Here is a 20,290-nt window from a genome sequence, read left to right as displayed (position 1 = left end):
TAGAGGGGAGGTTTGTACCCATGATACAATTTGCTGAGTCCACCATTCTCTGTGGGCGTTTTAATTCCTGTGCATTGGAGTTTCCATACCAGGCCAATGAGTTCATTAAATGTGGAGAACAGCAGGCATTGTTTGTTTCTCCCCACTTCTGACATTCAGTTCCTCTGACCTCAGAAGGTTTGATTTTTTTCTCTCCTGACTGAAGATGAATTTCTGTCATTGTATTCCCTTCTGTGCTCCCACTAGTTGGTCAGAAAATGATGGAAACATTGAGAAGAGTGAAACCTCTAATCTAACTTTGTGTTGTTCAATCATGAGAAAAATCTTCCCATTACCTTGGACAACACATTTGTGTATCATCAGCAGACTTGAAGCAGATTTTTTTGCCATAAATTCCTGATGAACTGTCAGTGGTGATGGAAATCTGCTTGTAGCCGCCTCTTAGAAGGATGTTCTGTGTATTAAGCAGAAATTGAAGAGCAGCTTTTGCATTTTCCAGTTTTTGCTCAGTAAACAGAAATTACTTGTGACCTAGAGTATATAATTAGTCAAAGTAAGTGTCCACCTATATCATTTTGAATCCTCTTTCCTGCCTTCTTGAGATGTGGTGCTATTAACATATTGCAACTGTATGTACCACGGTTCCTTAAGGTTGTAATAGCTGGAGGTAGTAATGGGGACAAGCACCCTCTACTTATTAAATACTCCCAATGGCCTGCACCTCAGTTAGACACTGACAACCAAGTCCAGTTCCTGGCCTTCACATGTGGCTTAGTTACTAAGCCTGACAGAACAATTTCTATTGACAGGAGAAGGGGCAAAGGCGGGTTACTGGTGCCTTAAAACCCGTCGCTTCCGGCAGATGGGGCTCATCAGGTGTGGTTGGCAGCTCATCTAGGAGAAGGAAAACTCTGATCTCAAAACTTTGCTGCCTTGTGGCTATACTCAATCATGGGGAAGGCTTCAGGAGTAAACCTTGAGGGAAAAGTCCAGAGCTCGAGTCCCTAAGGCAGTCTTACATTAAGTTCAATATGGACTAGTGACTACTGCAATGCTGCTGGTACCAAACTCTATAAGTCTCTGCCGTTCCTTTGGGTTCATCAGATGCATGGAGAAGGAGAGTTTGCTCCACGGGCAACAGCTTGCTCTCATATCGTATTGCCCAGGCTTGGGTATCAAGACAGCTAGGACATTAATATTTTTAAAGATAGACTCAATCAAATTGATTTAGGGGATCAAGTCAAAAAAGATTACTTTACAATATAACTCCCACGACGTTCACAACGACTGTGCGTTATAACAGCCGTCCGGCAGTGCTTGCACAGTACCAAGCAGAAACAGAAGCGATGTCCATTGTCTATACTGACCGATAGAGACCCTCTTCTCACATGTACCAATTATGACTTGCCAAATTTAACCAACAAGCAATGAAAAGCTGGTGTAGATAAGATGAAGGCATTGACTCATGGGCTTTGCTTGTGTCTTTGTGAAACAGAACAACATATAGTAGATTAAACCTTAACAAGGAGAGCTTCTATATGCAATACTGAATCTGGATGGAACCACAGACATTGTGACCTAACATATTTTCAACTCAAAATGACAGTTTTGTCTTTCACTTGCCAGTAATCAATTTCGTCAACATTCATAGCATTTTCTTCCAGCAACCTTGTTGAACTTGGGACAAAAATCCAATTGTGTAGCCCTAATGTATGGTCCGAGCATCTCAGTGAAGTGACTGTTATGGGCAGCCTTGCTCTCTTTATAGTTCTTTCTCATTCAGCATTTCAACATTTTTTCATGCCCTTTGTGGGAAATTTGTCATGCTAATAGAGATTGCAAAGCAAATCATTAACCCTTGGACTATTACCACCAAATACAATAAAATTGCTGGCATGTTGCATTATGAAAAAAAGTTATGAGGAGGATATACAATGAAGAGTATAGTTTTCCATCTATTAAGTTGTCTGAAAACCCCCTAAATGCTAATTGCCACACATTAATTTCTGAATGCTCAGACATACAATGATTAAAGGTTTACCATCTGCACAGCAGCAATTAATTACTAACTACATGATTGCAAATGATAGTGTGGAAAAAAACAATAACTAATAAAGCACTCATTATTAGTTCAATTACATTCTGCATCCTGCTAAAAATCCCCAAAATAGGCTTTTACAAGTTAATTTATATTACATTGACACCAGGTGCACTTCCAAGGCTGCATTGTAAATCCTAATGATGGAGATTGGGCTGGGAATTGGCTGTGTTTAAAAGGGCATATGTTATGCTTATACGTAAGTACAATGTGGTTAAATTATTATTAGAGAAGACTAACTCTATTTAAAAATGAAACAGAACCAGGTTTATTATTAATAACATACACCATAAAATATGTTGGTTTGTGGCAAAAGTACAGTGTAGAACATAAAAACGAATGTGAGCTGCAAAAAATAAATAAATAATGCTGAAGAGGAATAGCATGGTGGTATTCATGGACTGTTCAGAAACCTGATGGTAGAGAAGAAGTTGTTCCTAACACAATAAGGGTTGGTCTCCAGGTTTCTATACCTCCTCCCCGAGAAGAGGGTGAGCATCCTTAATGATGATGCCGCCTGTTAAAGGCGTCCTTGATGGGGGGCGGGGGGCGGGGTTGTGTCTGTGATGGAGCTGGCAACTTCTTCAATCTTTTTCAGTCCTGTGCATTGGAGCTTCTGTACTCGGCTGTGATGCAGGAATGCTCTCCACTTGCTGCTCTCTCTTAGCGCTCCCCTCAATGGTTTCTACTGCTCTTTTGCTCTTCAAACTTGTTATTTCCAAGACTGGGCACTACAGCCACAAATCCTTCCTCAGGACGTGTCCTCACTGCCATCTTATCCCCCGTGACTTCCAATTCAGTCTCCAGGCCTCCAAGTTGAGATCTCAGGTACAGACATGCTGGCCTTCATAAGTCAGGCCATTGAGTATAAAAGTTGGAAAGTTGGAATATGATTTTACAGTTGCACAAGATGCTGGAGATTGCGCATTTACAGCATGGTGTTCAATTTTGGCCACCCTGTTATAGGAAGGGTGCCATACAGCTGGAAAGAGTGTAGAGGAGATTTATATGGGTGCTGCTCGGATACAAGGGACAAAGTTAAGAAGGGAGATTGAGAAATACTGGGACTTTATTCCTTGGAACGTAGGAGTCTGTAAAGTGATCTTATAGAGGTACATAAAATATGAGGGGTATTTGGTAGTGAATGTGCGCTGTCTTATTCCTAGAAGAGGAGTCTAAATGGCAGCTTTTCATACAGGGGATGGTGCAAATAAGAGACAAGCTGCCAGAGGAAGTGGTTGAGGCTGGTACTCTAACAACATTCAAAAGATACTTGGTACATAGATAGGAAAGATTTAGAGGAATGAAGGCCAAACAAAGCTAAATGAGGGTAGCTTAGATGGGAATCCTGGTTGGTGTGTATGAGGTGTTCCAAAGGTCCTATTTCTGTGCTGTATGATTCTGTGACTCTATTATTGTTGGAACCAAGAGAATCTGATTGTGAGATCTTCGGCTCCAACCAAGATATCAGGTATGTCCATTCCTTTCACCACTTCTCCTTACAGTTTACATTCCATGTCTTGCACTTCACCATCTCTGTCCTGACCTGGTAGCTTATTGCCCTCTCCCACGGCTCCAGGCCCTTCTTCACCAAATGTGCCAGGGGTCCACAATCTTTCTTCATCCTTCACAAGATCCAATCCTTCTGCTAACAGCTCCTGATGTACCTGATATTCACACAGGATCAAAAGATATGTCTCCTCCAGGCAGTCAAAGCTCTGGATAGACTTTTAAAATAACCCATCCAAATCCATCAAAATAATGCTCTCATTGCAGAACTAGGTCATTGAGTATCATCTACCTGCTCTATTCCATAAGATCATGATTGATCTTTTACTTCAGTGCCACTGCATAAGATACAATTGCATTCACTTGATAGAAGAATACTTCACAATATTCTGAAGAACCACATTTTAAAGCTAAGACACTGTCATAAATACCAAACAATCTACAGAATACAAACATTGGATGATATTTGGATTCAGGAACTTATGTTTGACTCAATGACAACATTGTAACATCCTCCCTCTGGTTCAAGACACTGATGCTTAGACATAAGTCCATCATCTATAAGACGTAGGAGCAGAATTAGGCCATTTGGCCCATTGAGTCCACTCTGCCATTCAATCACGGCTGATCCTTTCTTTCCCTCCTCAGCCCCACTCCCCGGCCTTCTCCCATAACCTCTGACACTCTGTCCAATCAAGAATTATCAAGCTCTGTCTTAAATACATCCAACAACCTGGCTTCTACAGCTGCCTGTGGTAACAAATTCCACAAATTCACCACCCTCTGGCAAAAGAAATATCCCCACATCTCTGTTTTAAATGGACAGCCCTCTATCCTGATGCAGTACCCTCATGTCCTAGACCTCCCCTTCATGGGAAACATCTTTTCCACATCTATTCTGTCAAGGTATTTCAATGTTCGAAAGATTTCAATGAGATCCTCCCTCATCCTTCTAAATTCCAGTGAGTATAAACCCAGAGCTATCAAATGTTCCTTGTATGATAACCCTTTCATTCCCAGAATCATTCTTGTGAACCTTCTCTGAACCTACTCCAATGTCAGCACATCCTTTCTTAGACGAGTAGCACAGAACTGTTCACAGTACTCATGGTGAGGCATCACCAATGCCTTATAAAGCCTCAGCATCAGATCCCTGCTTGTGTATTCTAGACCTCTTGAAATGAATGCTTGAATTGAAGGGTAGTAACTGTTTCAGGACTCACACCACCAGGTTCAGGAACAATTATTACCCCTCAACTATTAGGCTCTTGAACCAGAGGGAATAACTTCACTCAGCTTCATTTGCCCCATCACTGAACTGTTCCCACAACCTACGGAGTCACTTTCAAGGGCTCTTCATCTCATGTCCTCAACATTTATTTCTTATTTATTTATTATTACTATTATTTCATTATTTTCCTTTTGTATTTGCAATTTGTTTTCTTTTGCACACTGGTGTCCTCCCTGTTGGGTGCAGTCTTTCATTGATTCTATTATGGTTATTGGATCTATTGATTATGCCCAAAAGAAAATGAATCTCTGGGTTGCATACGGTTGCTGATGTAATTTGATAATAAATTTACTTTGAACTTTCAAAAGAAGAATTAGCAGAGTAGTAAAATATATTAAAAAGGAGAGTAAGCTATCTGAAAATGAAAATTAGTAGGGCTCTCTATTCCCCTCCCTCCCCAAGTACATGGATTGACCCTATAAATTAGTGTAATAAAACATTTTGGTGAAAAGTGCGAACAGAATTGTCATCACCAAACAAAACGTTACTGCAGTTTTAAGACGATAAAGGGACTGATACGCATTTATCATCTTTTCCCAACTCAGAACACTCTCAAATTATTTCAAGGCAAATGGCATATTTGCGTACATCTGGTGCTTTACCTTTATTCAAAGGAAATTTAAGTAAATAGCAGGGCTATTAGTTTATTATTGCCAGTTGTACTGAGATAAAGTGATAATCTTCTGTTTGCATGGTCTCCAGACAGATCACGCCATACATAACTACACAGAATAAATAAAATGAAAACGGAGTAGAGAATATGATATTGCAGTTACAGAGAAAGTGCAGAGCATACAGACAAATAAGGTGCAAGGAGCATAACAAGATAGACTGGGAGATCAATGTCATGTTTTTAACTCTAGAAGCTAACTGAAAGAAAGCACAAGGGCCAAGAAACTTGTCTACTTATTTTTTTCCCCTTTATTTTTGTCACATATGACATAATGACATATACCATTCATGTACTTCTTACATATAAATGAATTAATAATGCTTAATCAAATTATATATTTACAATATTACTCAAATATTACTGAAGTATTAAGTACACTCCTCCCTACTCAGCTATAAACTTCAACTTAATACAGAATGCATCCCAACTCAAATACATAACATATTGCTCTCTATTTACTTATACGTTGTGTATATATGCATAGTATACAATATAATACAACTACTATATAAATATCCACAGCATAGCAAGTTTTAAGTTGTCCCATTCAGACCTAAAGATTTAAACGCTGTGGAGTATTTCTTACTCTTGTGGGATAATGTCTTCCTGACAGGTGGGGGAGGGGGGTCTCTGCTTGGCATGTGAGACTTGTGGCTGTGAGGCAATCTCCAGTTCTGGGGCTTCCATCATAGTGGTTGTAGGAGTTGTCTCTGGGACGGCAGGAAGTGATTGGACACCTTTCTTCTCTAACAGTTGACGACTCTCCTCAACTGATCAATGTGTCAGCTCCAGATGATATCAGATGCAAAACTCCACTGTGTAGGAGAGTGCTCCAAGTCTGTCCTTAATCTTGCCAAGTACCCAGTTTTGACCTTTCCTGTAGTCTCTCACCGGGACTGTTTGTCCAGGAGTGAAACATTGAACCTCCTTGTTCGAGAAGCCCTCAATTTGTCTCAGCTGTTTATCCTGCCTATCCCTTCTAAGATTGGGTTTGAGGAGATCCAAGTGTGTCCAAAAGGGATGACCCAGAAACAGCATAGCTGGTGAGTTATTGGTTGTGGAGTGTGCTGCTTTGTGATATGCAAAGAAGAAATTGGAGATCTTCTGCTTCAGTGCAGTGTGTTCTGCTGACATTGCTTGCAGTGCCATCTTTAGACTCTGGACAAACCTTTCACCAAGTCATTTGTAGCTGGGTGGGAAAGTGCAGATGTAAAATGTATTTTGCATTCATTTTCAGGAATGACTGAAAATGTTCCAGAACAGGGGAAAACTCTCTGCTGGTTGGAATCATACCTGACACAAAGGAAAACGGTTGTAGTGGTTGGAGGTCAGTCAGCTCATCCTCAGAACATCACTGCTGGAGTTCCTCAGGGAATTGTCCCAGGACCAACCATCCACAGCTGCTTCATCAATGACCTTCCTACCATCATAAGGTCAGAAGTGGGGATGTTCACAGATGACTGCACAATGTTCTACACCATTCATGACTCATCAGATAGCAAAGCAGTTTATACCCAAATATAGCAGGACCTGGACAATATCCAGGCTTGAACTGGCAACTGGTAAGTAACATTCGAGCCATGCAAGTGCCAGGCAATGACCATCTCCAACAAGAGAGGCTCTAACCATCGTCCCTTGACACTCAGTGATATGTGAGAGGAATAGTGAAGGGAAGATTCAGGAGATTGTGTGGACGTGAACGGGACACCCAGATGGCATGTTGCTTCCTAGGTGCCAGGGTCAGGAATGCCTCAGACTGCATCCACAACATTTTGGAGAGGGAGGGGGAGCAGCCAGATGTCTTGGTACATATTGATACCAATGACATAGGAAGGAAAAGCAATGAGGTCCTGAAAAGAGAATTTAGAGAGCTAGGTAGAAAGCAGAGAAGCAGGACCTCCTGGGTAGTAATTTCTGGATTGCTGCCTATACCACGTGCCAGTGAAACAGGATGATTTAGCATATAAATGCGTGGCTGAGAAGCTGGTGCAGGGGGCAGGGCTTCAGGTTCTTGGATAATTGGGATCTCTTCTGGGGAAGGTATGACCTGTTCAAAAGTGACAGGTTGCACCTGAACCCGAAGGGGAGCCAATATTCTCACAGGCAGGTTTATTGGAGCTGTTGGGGAGGGTTTAAACTAGTTTGGCAGGGGGAAGGGAACCAGAATGAAGGGACCCAGGAGAGGACAGATGGTGAAAAACTAAAGATAGTATGCGGTCAGACTGTCAGGAAGGGCAGGCATATGATGGGACTTAGTTGCAGCCAACAGGCTAAGTATCAAAGCATTAGGGATGCAGAGTCAGAAAGGTTAGCAAATACGGTACTCAAGGTGTTGTATCTAAATGCGCGTAGTATAAGAAATAAGGTGGATGATCTTGTTGCAATAGTACAGATTGCCAGGTATGATGTTGTGGCCATCACTGAATCGTGGCTGAAGGATAGTTGTAGTTGGAAGCTGAATGTCCAAGGTTACACATTATATAGGAGGGATAGGAAGGTAGGCAGAGGGGACGGCGTGGCTCTACCGGTAAAGAATGGCATCAAATCAACAGAAAAATGTGACATAGGATTGGAAGATGTTGAATTCTGAAACTGCAAGGGTAAAAGGACGTTAATGGCAGTTATATACAGGCCTCCCAACAATGGCTGGGAGGTGGACCACAGGTTACAACAGGAAATAGAAAAGGCGAGTCAAAAGGGCAATGTTATGGTAGTCATGGGAGATTTTAACATGCAGGTCAATTGGGAAAATCAGGTTGGTAATGAATCTCAAAGAGAATGAGTTTGTTGAATGCCTAAGAGATAACTTTTTAGAGCAGCTTGTCACTGAACCAACTCGGGGATCAGCTATACCGGATTGGGTGTTATGTAATAAACTGGTGGTGATTAGGGAGCTTAAAGTAAAATAGCCCTTAGGAACCAGTACAGTGATCACAGTATGATTATGTTTACTTGAAATTTGATAGGGAGTAAGTAAAGTCTGATGTAGCAGTATGTCAGTGGAGTAAGGGAAATTACAGTGACATGAGAGAAAATGTGGGCAAAGTAAATTGGAAGAAGCTGCTGGCAAGGATGTCAGCAGAGCAGCAATGGCATCCGTTTCTGGAAAAAATGAGGAAAGTGCAGGACATGTGTATTCCAAAAATGAAGAAATACTCAAATGGTAACATGGTACAACCATGGCTGACAAGGGAATTCAAAGCTATTGTAAAAGAAAAAGAAAGGGCATACAACATAGCAAAAAATAATGGGAAGATAGCGGATTGGGAAATTTTAAAAAACCTACACAGAGCAACTAAAAAAATCATTAGAAGGGAAAAGATGAAATATGGAAGCAAGCTAGCAAATAATATCAAAGTGGATAGTAAAAGTTTTTTCAAGTACTGTATGTTAAAAATAAAAGGGAGATGCACGTGGATATAGGACCACTAGAAAATGAGGCAGGAGAAATAATAACTCGAGACAAGGAGATGGCTGATGAACTGAGTATTTTGTGTCAGTCTTGCCTGACAAACCTGTTGGAATCCTTTGAGGAGATTACAAGTAGGATAGATAAAGAGGATGCAGTGGATGTTGTATATTTGGACTTTCCGAAGGCCTTTGACAAATTAAGAGTCCGTGGTATTACAGGAAAGTTACTAACATGGTTAGACCATTGGTTGATTGGTGCAGAACACCCTGAAGGTTAACTTGCACATTGAGTCGGTGGTGAGGAAGGCAAATGCCATGTTAGCATTCATTTCAAGAGGTCTAGAATACAAGAGCAAGGATGTGGTGCTGAGGCTTTATAAGGTGAGGACTCACCTTGAATATAGTGACAGTTTTGGGCCCCTCATCTTCGAAAAGATATGCTGGCATTGGAAAGGGTCCAGAAGAGTTTCACAAGGACGATGCCAGGAATGAAAGGGTTATCATACGAAGAACATTTTTTTGGCTCTGGGTCTGTACTCACTGGAATTCAAAAGGATGAGGGTGATCTCACTGAAACCTTTTGAATGTTGAAAGTCTTAGACAGAGTAGATATGGAAAGGATGTTTCCCATGGTGAGAGAGACTAGGACAAAAGGGCATAGCCTCAGGATAGAAGGCACCCTTTCAAAACAGAAATGCGGAGAAATTTCTTCAGCCAAAGATTAGTGAATTTGTGTAATTTGTTGCAACATGCAGCTGTGGAGACCAGTTCTTTGGGTGTATTTAAAGCAGCAATTGATAGTTTCCTGATTGGACATGGCATCAAAGGTTACAGGGAGAAGGCAGGGAACTGGGGTTGAGGGGGAGGGAAAAAAAGGATCAGCCATGATTGAATGGCGGAGCAGACTCGATGGGCTGGATAGCCTATTCTGCTCCAATGTTTTATGGTTGTATGGTCTTATGGCATCAGCACAACAAGATCCTCTACTATCAACTTTTGGGGTGTAACCATTGACAGGAAACTGAATGGATCTAGCCATATAAACACCGTGGCTAGCAGAGTATGTCAAAAGCTAGGAATCCTGCGGCATCTAACTCACCTCCTGTTTCCCCAAAGCCTGTCCACCATCTACAAGGCTCAGGTCAGGAGTGTAATTGAATACTCGAAACTCACCTGGATGGGTGCAGCTCCATCAACACTCAAGAAACTTGACACCATCCAGTACAAGACAGCCCACTTGATTGGTACCCCTCTCACAAACATTTAATCCCTCCACCATCAACAAACAGTTGCAGCAGTGCGTACTATCTACAAGATTCACACAACACACCAAAGTTCCTAAGGCAGCACCTTCCAGACCCACGACCACTACCATCTAGAAGGATGAGAACAGTAGATACCTGGGAACACCACCACCTGGAACTCCCCCTCCAAGTCACTCACTATCCTGAGTTGGAAACATATCACCGTCCCTTCATTGTCACTGGGTCAAAATCATGGAATTCCCTCCCTAACAGCACTGTGGGTGTACCTACATCTCAGGGACTGCAGCAGTTCAAGAAGGCAGCTCATCACCATCTTCTCAAGGGCAACTAGGGGTGGGCATTAAATGTTAGCTTAGCTGGCGACGTCCATATCCCATAAAAGAATAATTTTTTTTTAAATGAAATGTGGTCCATTGTCAGTGACTAAGTGTTCTGGGACACCAGTCCTTGTGAAGAGGCTTCTCAACATATTAACAGTGGGCAAGGCTGCAGTGGAAGCTATTGGGAACACTTCTGGCACTTTGTAGCTGCATCCACTACTACCAAGATATTTGTGTCCATGAATGGTACAGCAAAATCCTCATGAATCCTCTGCCAATGCAATGCAGGCCATTTCCAGGGATAGAGAGGAACTGCTCTTAGCATTACTAGATGTGTTGGCATCCCAAAGTGCATAACAACTGCTCGATTTGCTGATTTATCCTAGGCCAACAGCAAAGCTTCGAGCCAATACTTTCATTTCGACCATGCCTGGATGACCAGCTTAAAGCTCCTGAAAATCTTTAGCTCCAGATTCAAAATTCAAAATTCAAAATTCAACAACTCAGAGTTCCCACATAAGGCAACCCTGTCAAAACAAGTTCATTCCGGTGCTGGTAAAATAGGTGAAATGGAAGTTCTGCTGCACATTCCAGCCATTTTGTGTGGCCATTTAGAGCTGAGACAATGTGGGATCTTTTCTGGTTTCCTCCTGGATCACCTCTACCATAATAGTGAGATTGGGCCATGTTCAAGGACCCATCTGTAGATCTGAATGGATATACTACGGTTGTCATGATCTTTATTAAAACAGCTGTAGACAAATATTACCTCACAATATGATTCAGAGTTTCCCCAACCAGCAGTCCTGGATGAATCATGAGGTCCACAATCTGCTGAGGGCCAGATCAGAGGAATTCAAGTCTGGTGACCAAGAAAGTTACAACAGGTCCAGGTACAATCTCTGGAAAACCACCTCAGGGACGAAGTGGCAATTCCAGACTAAACTTGAATAAATGGATGCTCGACAGTTGTGGCAGAATTTTGAATACCATCATCGCTTTATAAAGTTAAATCAAGCGACATAGGCAACAACAGGGCTTCACTTCCAGATGAAATCAATGCCTTTTATGTTCCCTTTGACCATTTGTTAAAACATGGACCATCATGAAATCTCAATGATCCTGTGATTTCAGACTCTGAGGCCAACGTGCAAGCAACCTTCAGGAAAGTGAATCCACAAAAAGACCAAAAGACCATAAGACATAGCAGCATAATTAGGCCATTCTGCCCATCAACTCCGCTCCGCAATTTCATCATGACTGATGCATTTCCTTCTCAACCCCATTCCCCTGCCTTCTCTCTGTAACTTCTTACGCCCCGAATCAAGAATGCCGCCTGAAATACATCCAATGACCTGGCTTCCACAGATGCCTGTAACACTGAATTCCACAAATTCATCACCTTCTGGCAAAAGAAACTCCTCCTTTGCATGCAACAAAGCATTAATAAAGACACAGACTTGCAATACCCCAAAGACTACTCGTTCACCCGGTAATTTGACATACCGCAATCTCTCTCTCTCTCCCTAGTAAGGGAAAAAGAGGTGTCCCCATTTCACAGCGAGAGGGGAGACATAACAAAACAACTCGCCGATTATGGTGTTAAAAGTCTGTTGCGTCGCTTTTGCCAAACTCTGTGCCCAAAGAACCCAGGTCTCTGGGCACACAGCCAGCAGCCAGCTCGCTGCTTTTGATCTTCTGTGTACTCCCACAACACATCAGGAGGTGGCACCAACTTTGCGTCTGCCCGCCTCCAGAGCCACAAAAATCTGGCACCCTGAAGACGCGCTAGTCTTCCAGACCGCATCCTCGGCGTATCGAAAAGTGGCTGGTTGTGAGGCCCTGAGAGCGGGTCCCAGTTCCACAAAGAACCAAAGTCAGCATGTAACTCCAGGTCAGGGTCTTCAAAAGAACCCTGAAAAGGAAAAAAAAGAGGTATTAAAGATAGAGATAGAGCTCTTTCTGAAGATGCAAGCAAAGGAGTCTCGAATTGAATGTTAACATTGCATTTGCCCTCCTCACCAATGAGTCAACATGTAAATTAATATTTAGGGAATCCTGAATCCAGCCCAGATTGGGAACCTGGCCAAGCACTAAAAATGTATGCTGATCAATTGGCTGGAGTGTTCCCTGAGACCTCTAAACTCTCTCCCTTTAGCAGTCTGAGGTACCTACCTGCTTTATGCAGGATTCAATTATACGCGCGCCTAAGAAGGACGTGGTATCCTGCCTCAATAATTATGGTCCAGTAGTACTTACATCCACAGTGATGAAGTGTTTTGAGAGGGTAATAATGAAATGTATCAACTGCCTGAGAAGCGACTTGGAACTGCTCCAATTTGCTTACCAGAGTAACAGATCTCCAGCAGATGTAATTGCACTGACTCTTCACTCAATCCTGAAACATCTAGACAGCAAAGCTGCACACATCAAGATCTCTATTGACTACAGCTCGGCATTCAGTACCATCATCCCATCAAAACCAATCAGTATGCTTCAAGACCTTGGCCACAATACCTCCTTGTGCAATTGGATCCTTGATTTCCTCTCTTGCAGACCCCAGTCAGATTGGATTGGCAACAACATCCCCTCCACAATGTCCATCAGCACAGATGCACCACGAGGCTGTGTGCTGAGCCCCTGTTCTACTCGCCTTACACATATGAGTGTGTGGCTAATTACAGCTCCAAAGTGATATTCAAGTTTGCTAATGACATCACTGTCATAGACCGAATCAAAGGTGGTGATGAATCAGCATATAAGACAGAGAGATTTAAAATTTGGCTGAGTAATGCCACAACAATTTGACAGTGTCAGCTTGACCAAGGAGCTGATTATTGACATCAGGAGAAGGAAATCAGAAATCTATGAGCCAGTCTTCATCGGAGAATCAGAGGTGGAGCGGCTAAGCAACTTTAAGTTCCTCAGTGTTATTACTTCAGAGGACCTGTCTTGGGCCCTGCAATAAATGCAATCACGAAGAAAGCGTGGCAGTACCCCTACTCCCTTAGGAGTTTGTGAAGATTCAGCAAGATTTGCTGATGACACAACAATTGTCGGCCGTATCTCGGGTAATAACGAGTTTGAATACAGAGAGGAAATTAAGAACCTGGTGGCATGGTGCGAAGACAATAACCTATCCCTCAACGTTAGCAAGACAAAGGAATTTGTTGTTGACTTCAGAAGGAGTAGCGGACCGCACGACCCCATTTACATCAGTGGTGCGCAAGTGGAACAGGTCAAAAGCTTTAAATTCCTCGGGGTCAATATCACAAATGACCTGACTTGGTCCAACCAAGCAGAGTCCACTGCCAAGAAGGCCCACCAGAGCCTTTACTTCCTGAGAAAGCTAAAGAAATTTGGCCTGTCCCCTAAAACCCTCACTAATTTTTATAGATGCACCGTAGAAAACATTCTTCTATGGTGCATCACAACTTGGTATGGAAGTTGTCCTGTCCACGACCGGAAGAAGCTGCAGAAGATTGTGAACACAGCGCAGCACATCACACAAATCAATCTTCCATCCTGGACTCACTTTACTCCGCACGCTGTCGGAGCAGTGCTGCCAGGATAATCAAGGACACGACCCACCCAGCCAACACACTTTTCATCCCACTTCCCTCCAGGAGAAGGCTCAGGAGCTTGAAGACTCATACAGCCAGATTTGGGAACAGCTTCTTTCCAACTGTGATAAGACTGCTGAACGGATCCTGACCTGGATCTGGGCCGTACCCTCCAAATATCCAGATCTGCCTCTCGGTTTCTTTTTGCTCTACCTTACTTTCCCTTTTCTATTTTCTATTTATGATTTATAATTTAAATTTTTAATATTTACTATTGATTTGTAATCCAGGGAATGCAAAGCGCAGAATCAAATATTGCTGTGATGATTGTACGCTCTAATATCAATTGTCTGGCGACAATAAAGTAAAGTAAAGACATCTAAAACTTCGAAAAACTTCTATAGGTGTGTAGTGGAGAGTATATTGACTGGATGCATCACAGTCTGGTATAAAAACACCAATGTCCTTGAATGGAAAATCCAACACAAATAAGTAGATATTGACCAGTCCATCATGGATAAAGCCCTCCCCACAACTGAGGACATCTACATAAAACATTGTTTCAGGAAAGCATCTTCTATCATCAGGGACCCCCACCACCCAGGTCATGCTCTCTTCTTGTTGCTGCCATCAGGAAGAAGGTACAAGAGTCTTCGGACTCACACCACAAGGTTCAGGAATAGATATTACCTAAACCATTGGGCTTTTGAACGAAAGCATATAACTTCATTCAATTTCACTTGCCCCATCACTTTCAAGGACTCTTTGTATCATGTTATTGATATTTAATTCTTATTTATTTATTTAGTATTATTGTTTCTTACTTTTTGTATTTGTCCAGTTTGTTTCTTTTTCACACTGGTTGAATGCACAAGTTGGTGAAGTCTCCCAATGATTTTAATATGGTTATTGTTCTATTGTGAAATAATTGAGTATGCCCACAAGAAAATGAATCTCAATATTGTATATGGTGACAAATCTATACTTTGATAATAAATGTACTTTTAACTTTGAACTATCCTGGGCAGAGGGCATTTAGCCACTTTCAGTACTGGGTTGATGGTGACCTTAAAGTCATCACAGATCCTGACAAGCTCAGTTTTCTTGGCTACGGGGACCACTGGTGTTGCCCATGGGATCCACTCAACCTTGGAAAGAATTCCTTCAGCCTCTATGTGATCTAGCTCACTGGCTGCTTTATCACTGATGGTATAAGGCAGTCGTCCCCAACCTCCGGGCCAGGGACCGATACCAGGCCCCGAAGCATTCAGGGATGCAGTGGTAGCTGGGACGCACCCAGCACATCTTTAAGAAAAAAGCCAAAATAAACAAGCTAATTAATTAGGTGCCGCCCGGCACATAAATGTCAGCCCAGATCAGAGGCGATTGCCGATTTTGTAGAGCAAGTGAAATCAGCAATTGCCTCTGATCTGGGCTAACATTTACGTGCCAGGCGGCACCTAATTAATTAACTTGTTTATTTCGGCTTTTTTCTTAAAGATGTGTTGGGTGCGTCCCAGCTACCAATGTACCACTGCATGCTTCGCAGCCCGGAGTTTGGGGATCACTGGCATCAGACAGGCTTTGTGAAGCTTGGGTGTGGCATTTTAATTTAACATTATTTTACCTTTGGTATGTTTGCGTTTTCAATACCATCCTTGAACACTGTTGTGGCATCATATAGTATCCTCTTAATTCACTTTCAGTTGACTCTGTCGCAAGGGGATGTGGTATGTGCTGTAAATGGTGAATGGATCTCTAATTGTCTCAATCAATCACAGCCCACAAGGCTGGCCGTCCTGTTTTTACCACATACAAGCCCAATGAGGCTCGTTGGTCATTGTTGTATTTCACTATTATGAATGACAGTCCCAGAAAAGTGTCTTTTCTTCAGCAGACATTCTTAGTTAGATATCTGCAGACTTCAGTTCAGTATCTGTGAAATGCCATTGAAACTATACTGTGCAATGACTGAACAGCCGAGTCAGTGTCCAATTAAATTTTAATTAATTTGCTGTTCACTTCTGCAATCAACAATGGTTTTGGTTCTAAGTTATACTGCTTTACGTTCATGGTATCAGTAAAGTCCATTTCAGCTGGTTTGGTTGAAGCAGTTAAGCATCTAAGCAAACTATGTTTTTCCACCCTTTACATTCAGCAGCACTGGCAATTATTTTTCATCAGCTATTTCATTTGCTTCAAAATACTACTTAATTTATTAGTATACATCATCCTGTTATCTGTTGTGCAATCAAATGAGTCTACCTTTCAGATATTGACAACTGGATGTACTCCTGTAACATTTATTATTATTATTATTATTATTATTATTATTATTATAACACTATACTCTCTGTGTATCTGCCTGTGGCGGTACTCATTGTTTGTTAATTTCTACCTTTAGTTTAACTCTCTCAAACATCTCTTCCATCTTCCAAAGAAAAACACAATGTACTTCAACAGGTACAGTAGTTAGTCATCTCAGGTTCATTTTAGAACTTCCTCATCACCACCGTTATGTTTTCTAACTCCATAAAACTAATTGAAAGAAAACAGAGGAGCTGGGGTACTTGTCTACTTAGGTCTTTTTGCTCTTTTTATTTTAATAAGGCGCACATATAGTGCGTGGTGGCATAGTGCCGCATGCCATTCATATACATACTTCTTACACATAACCCATACTGAGTCATGTAAACAAAGAATGCTTAATCGAACACTATATTTACAATATTACTCTAATATTTCTGAAATTTTAAATACACTGCAATCAAGAGTTCATCTTTTTCTGTACAAGAGGTCCACTTAGGAGTCTTATTAGTATGGGATAGAAGCTGTCCTTGAGTCTGGTGGTTCATGTTTTTCAGTTTTTGTATCTTCTGCCAGATTATGTACATAGAGATCCCACATTCTAATCATCTTTAATGAGCAATGAGTTGATATTTAATCAGTGACAGAAGAATGGGGTGAATTCTTCAACTCCTCTTTGCAGCAATACCAAGGGATCTAACACTGATAGGTCTGGTTGTCACATGATGGTTCCAGATGTGCCTAATCACATTCAAATATTTAAACTATATATTCAGTGATGAACATATGAATGTTACTATTAACAAAACCTGATTTTAGTATCTTAGTCTGGAGTTTCAATTTAATCATTCAAATTGTTTTTTATTTATCTGCTCTTCACCAATAAATTGTCTCATTATTTTAATTCAAAGAAAGCTGGTTGTATTGCATAGCAATCAAAAAAATGATAAAATACCTTTTAGGACATTTCAAAGTACTCACCACAAAATGAAATCTTTAAAATGCAGCAAGTAATGCGTCAGAAGAAGTATCAGGTTTATTAATGCAACACACACAAAATGCTGGAGGAACCCAGCAGGCCAGGCAGCATCTATGGAAAAGAGTAAACAGTCGACATTTTGGGACGTCGACTGTTTATTCTTTTCCATAGATGCTGCCTGGACTGCTGAGTTCCTCCAGCATTTTGTGCATGTTGCTTGGATTTCCAGCATCTGCAGATTTCCTCTTGTTCGGGTTTATTTAGTACTGCCATTTGTTGTTTTGTGGCAAGACATAAAAGTTACCACAAGTTACAATAAATAAACAAACAAACAGTGCAAAGGAAGAATAGCAAGGTAGTGCTCATAGATTCATGGATCATACAGAAATCTGATGGCATTAAGGGAAGAAGCTGTTCCTAAAACATCGAGAATAGGTATTCTGACTCCTGTACCTCCTCCCTGATGATAAAAATGAGAAGAGGACATAACCTGGATGGAGAAGACCCTTAATGATAGATGCTGCCTTCTTGAGACACTGTGTTTTGAAGATGTCCTCAGTGATGGGGAAGATAGTTTATGATGAAGCCTATGACGTGTGTAGAGCAGACTGCCATGAAAACCAATTTAATAGTGGTCTAAGAATCTGTTTTTAATGTTGATTGAAGGCTAAACATGAGCAATGCTCTGGGGAGATTTCCCTATTTTTCCAAATATTGGTATGATATCATCAAATTCAACAGATGGAATAGACAATTAACACTTTCTCCATGAAATAAAAAAGTTAGAAACATTAAAATCATCTTTTGCCATACCACCACTGCTCTTTCCACCATCAAGGAAACCAAGCAAGGTCATAGATTCATTGATTCACGTAGTACAGAAACAGGCCCTCATCCCAACCAAGCTATGCCAGCCAAGATTCACATCAAAGTTACTGTAATTTGCCTATATTTGGCCTATATCCCTAGAACCCATAAGACCATAAGATGTAGGAGCAGGATTAGGTCATTTGACCTGCTAAGTTTGTTCTGCCAATTGATCAACCCTCTCAAACCCATTCTTCTGCCTTCTCCCTACAATCTGTGATGCCCAGATTAATCAAGAACCTATCATCCTCCACTTTAAATGTATCCAATCTCTTGGCCTCCACAACCATTGGTGTCAATAAATTCTACAGATTTGCCACCCTCTATAAAGAAATTCCTCCTAATCTTTATTCTAATCTTGTATTCTGAGGCTGTGCTTTGAGGTGCCTCCACCAATTACTGTCTCTCAATTCCATCTCTCTCCCTTCCCTGCCTGACCTCATCTGCCCAGATCTCCCATCCTCACCTGTTGCCAACCTTCACCTGTCAACCCCTGCTCTTCCCCCTCCTCTCATCTCTTTTACTGGCTATTACTCCTCTTACCCCTCAGTTTTCAGCCATTTCTCTTCTAATAAAGAGTCTTGTCCTGGCACATTGACTATCCCTCTACCTTCAAAGATGCTGCCTGGTTCACCGAGTTCCTTCAGCAGTTTGCTTTCTTTTTGCCCCTGATTCCAGTATTAGATATCTATTCAGTATACAGTCTCTTTTTATAATTGAATGTTTCAATTCAGTTCTACATAATAGTGGGAGTAGCTGTTCGTGTAAATTAGGAGCACTTCTAATCCTAGACTACTACTCCTGCTGTTAAATTAACTTATTCAGTGCCACCCAGACAGGTATATTCATGTTCCCTCCTTCTCATTCATCCCTCCTTCTCTCCTACTGTAAATTATCTTGAGAGTCACAAACAAGCAATGTAGCTACGAAATAAGTGGCAGGTCATTGAAAATTAAAGTGTGCAATAATTTCTTTTCTCAGAGGGGGGTGAATCCCTGGAGCTCTCTGCCTTCGATGTTGGTGGAATCCGGATCATCAGATATTTTATGAGATGGATAAATATTTGAAAGGCAAAGGAATTGAGGGCAATATGGAACTAGTACAGATGGGGAATTGAGGTTGGACAGAGTCATCAAGTCATAGATTCATACAACAGGGAAACAGACCCTTCAGCCCAACTGCCCCATGCTGACCCGAGCATCCTCCCTGCAAGTCCAATATGCCCATGTAAGGCATATAACCTTGCAAGGCCCTCCTTCCTAATACCTATCCAAGTGCCTATTAAATATTGGCATCATACTCACTGGAATGAGTGAAGTTATCTCTGTGTGAAGGTTACTTCTCAGGTCTCTTTTGAATCCCTTCGCTCTTATCTTGTAACTGTGCCATATAGTTTTCGACTCCCCAACCCTGCGGAAAAGATGATGAATGCCTACATTATCCATACCACTTATGATTTCATAAACTTCTGTGAGATCAGTCACAACATATTGAAAGGTAAGGCAGGTTGAGGAACTTGGTAGGTTTCTCTTATTTTTATTTTCTTCTGTTCTTTCCTATTTCTGATGAATGGTCCCAGAACTGAAGCAATAACTGCTCTATTTCCCAAGTGCTGTTTGATTTACTAAGTGTTCCCCTAATCTCTGCTGGTACTTCTGATTTCCGGCATCTGTGTTTTTTTTTATTTTTAACTTGGTAAACTATATGGCACTTTAAATGATTTCTGGAATATCCAGCAAGGGACACACTCTTATGACAAAGATGAAGAGGAATTTCCTTTCTCAAAGGGTCACAAGTCTTTGGAATTCTGTACCACAATCAAAGAACTGTTTTCTTGAAATGCAGCATTGTTGTAATATAGGAGAATGGTGAATGTGTGTGAATGATTTAAGGGATCTAGATTAACTCATTGAAAATCTGTTAGATTTAGGAGCAGTTTGCAGTTTTATTGAAGAGTTCATTGATACCTGCAGCAAAATAAGACTAAAAGTTATGTGTACAATAATA

This window comes from Mobula hypostoma, chromosome 1 (genome assembly GCF_963921235.1).
Source record: "Mobula hypostoma chromosome 1, sMobHyp1.1, whole genome shotgun sequence".
Taxonomy (NCBI): domain Eukaryota; kingdom Metazoa; phylum Chordata; class Chondrichthyes; order Myliobatiformes; family Myliobatidae; genus Mobula; species Mobula hypostoma.
This window is presented reverse-complemented; position numbering follows the sequence as displayed.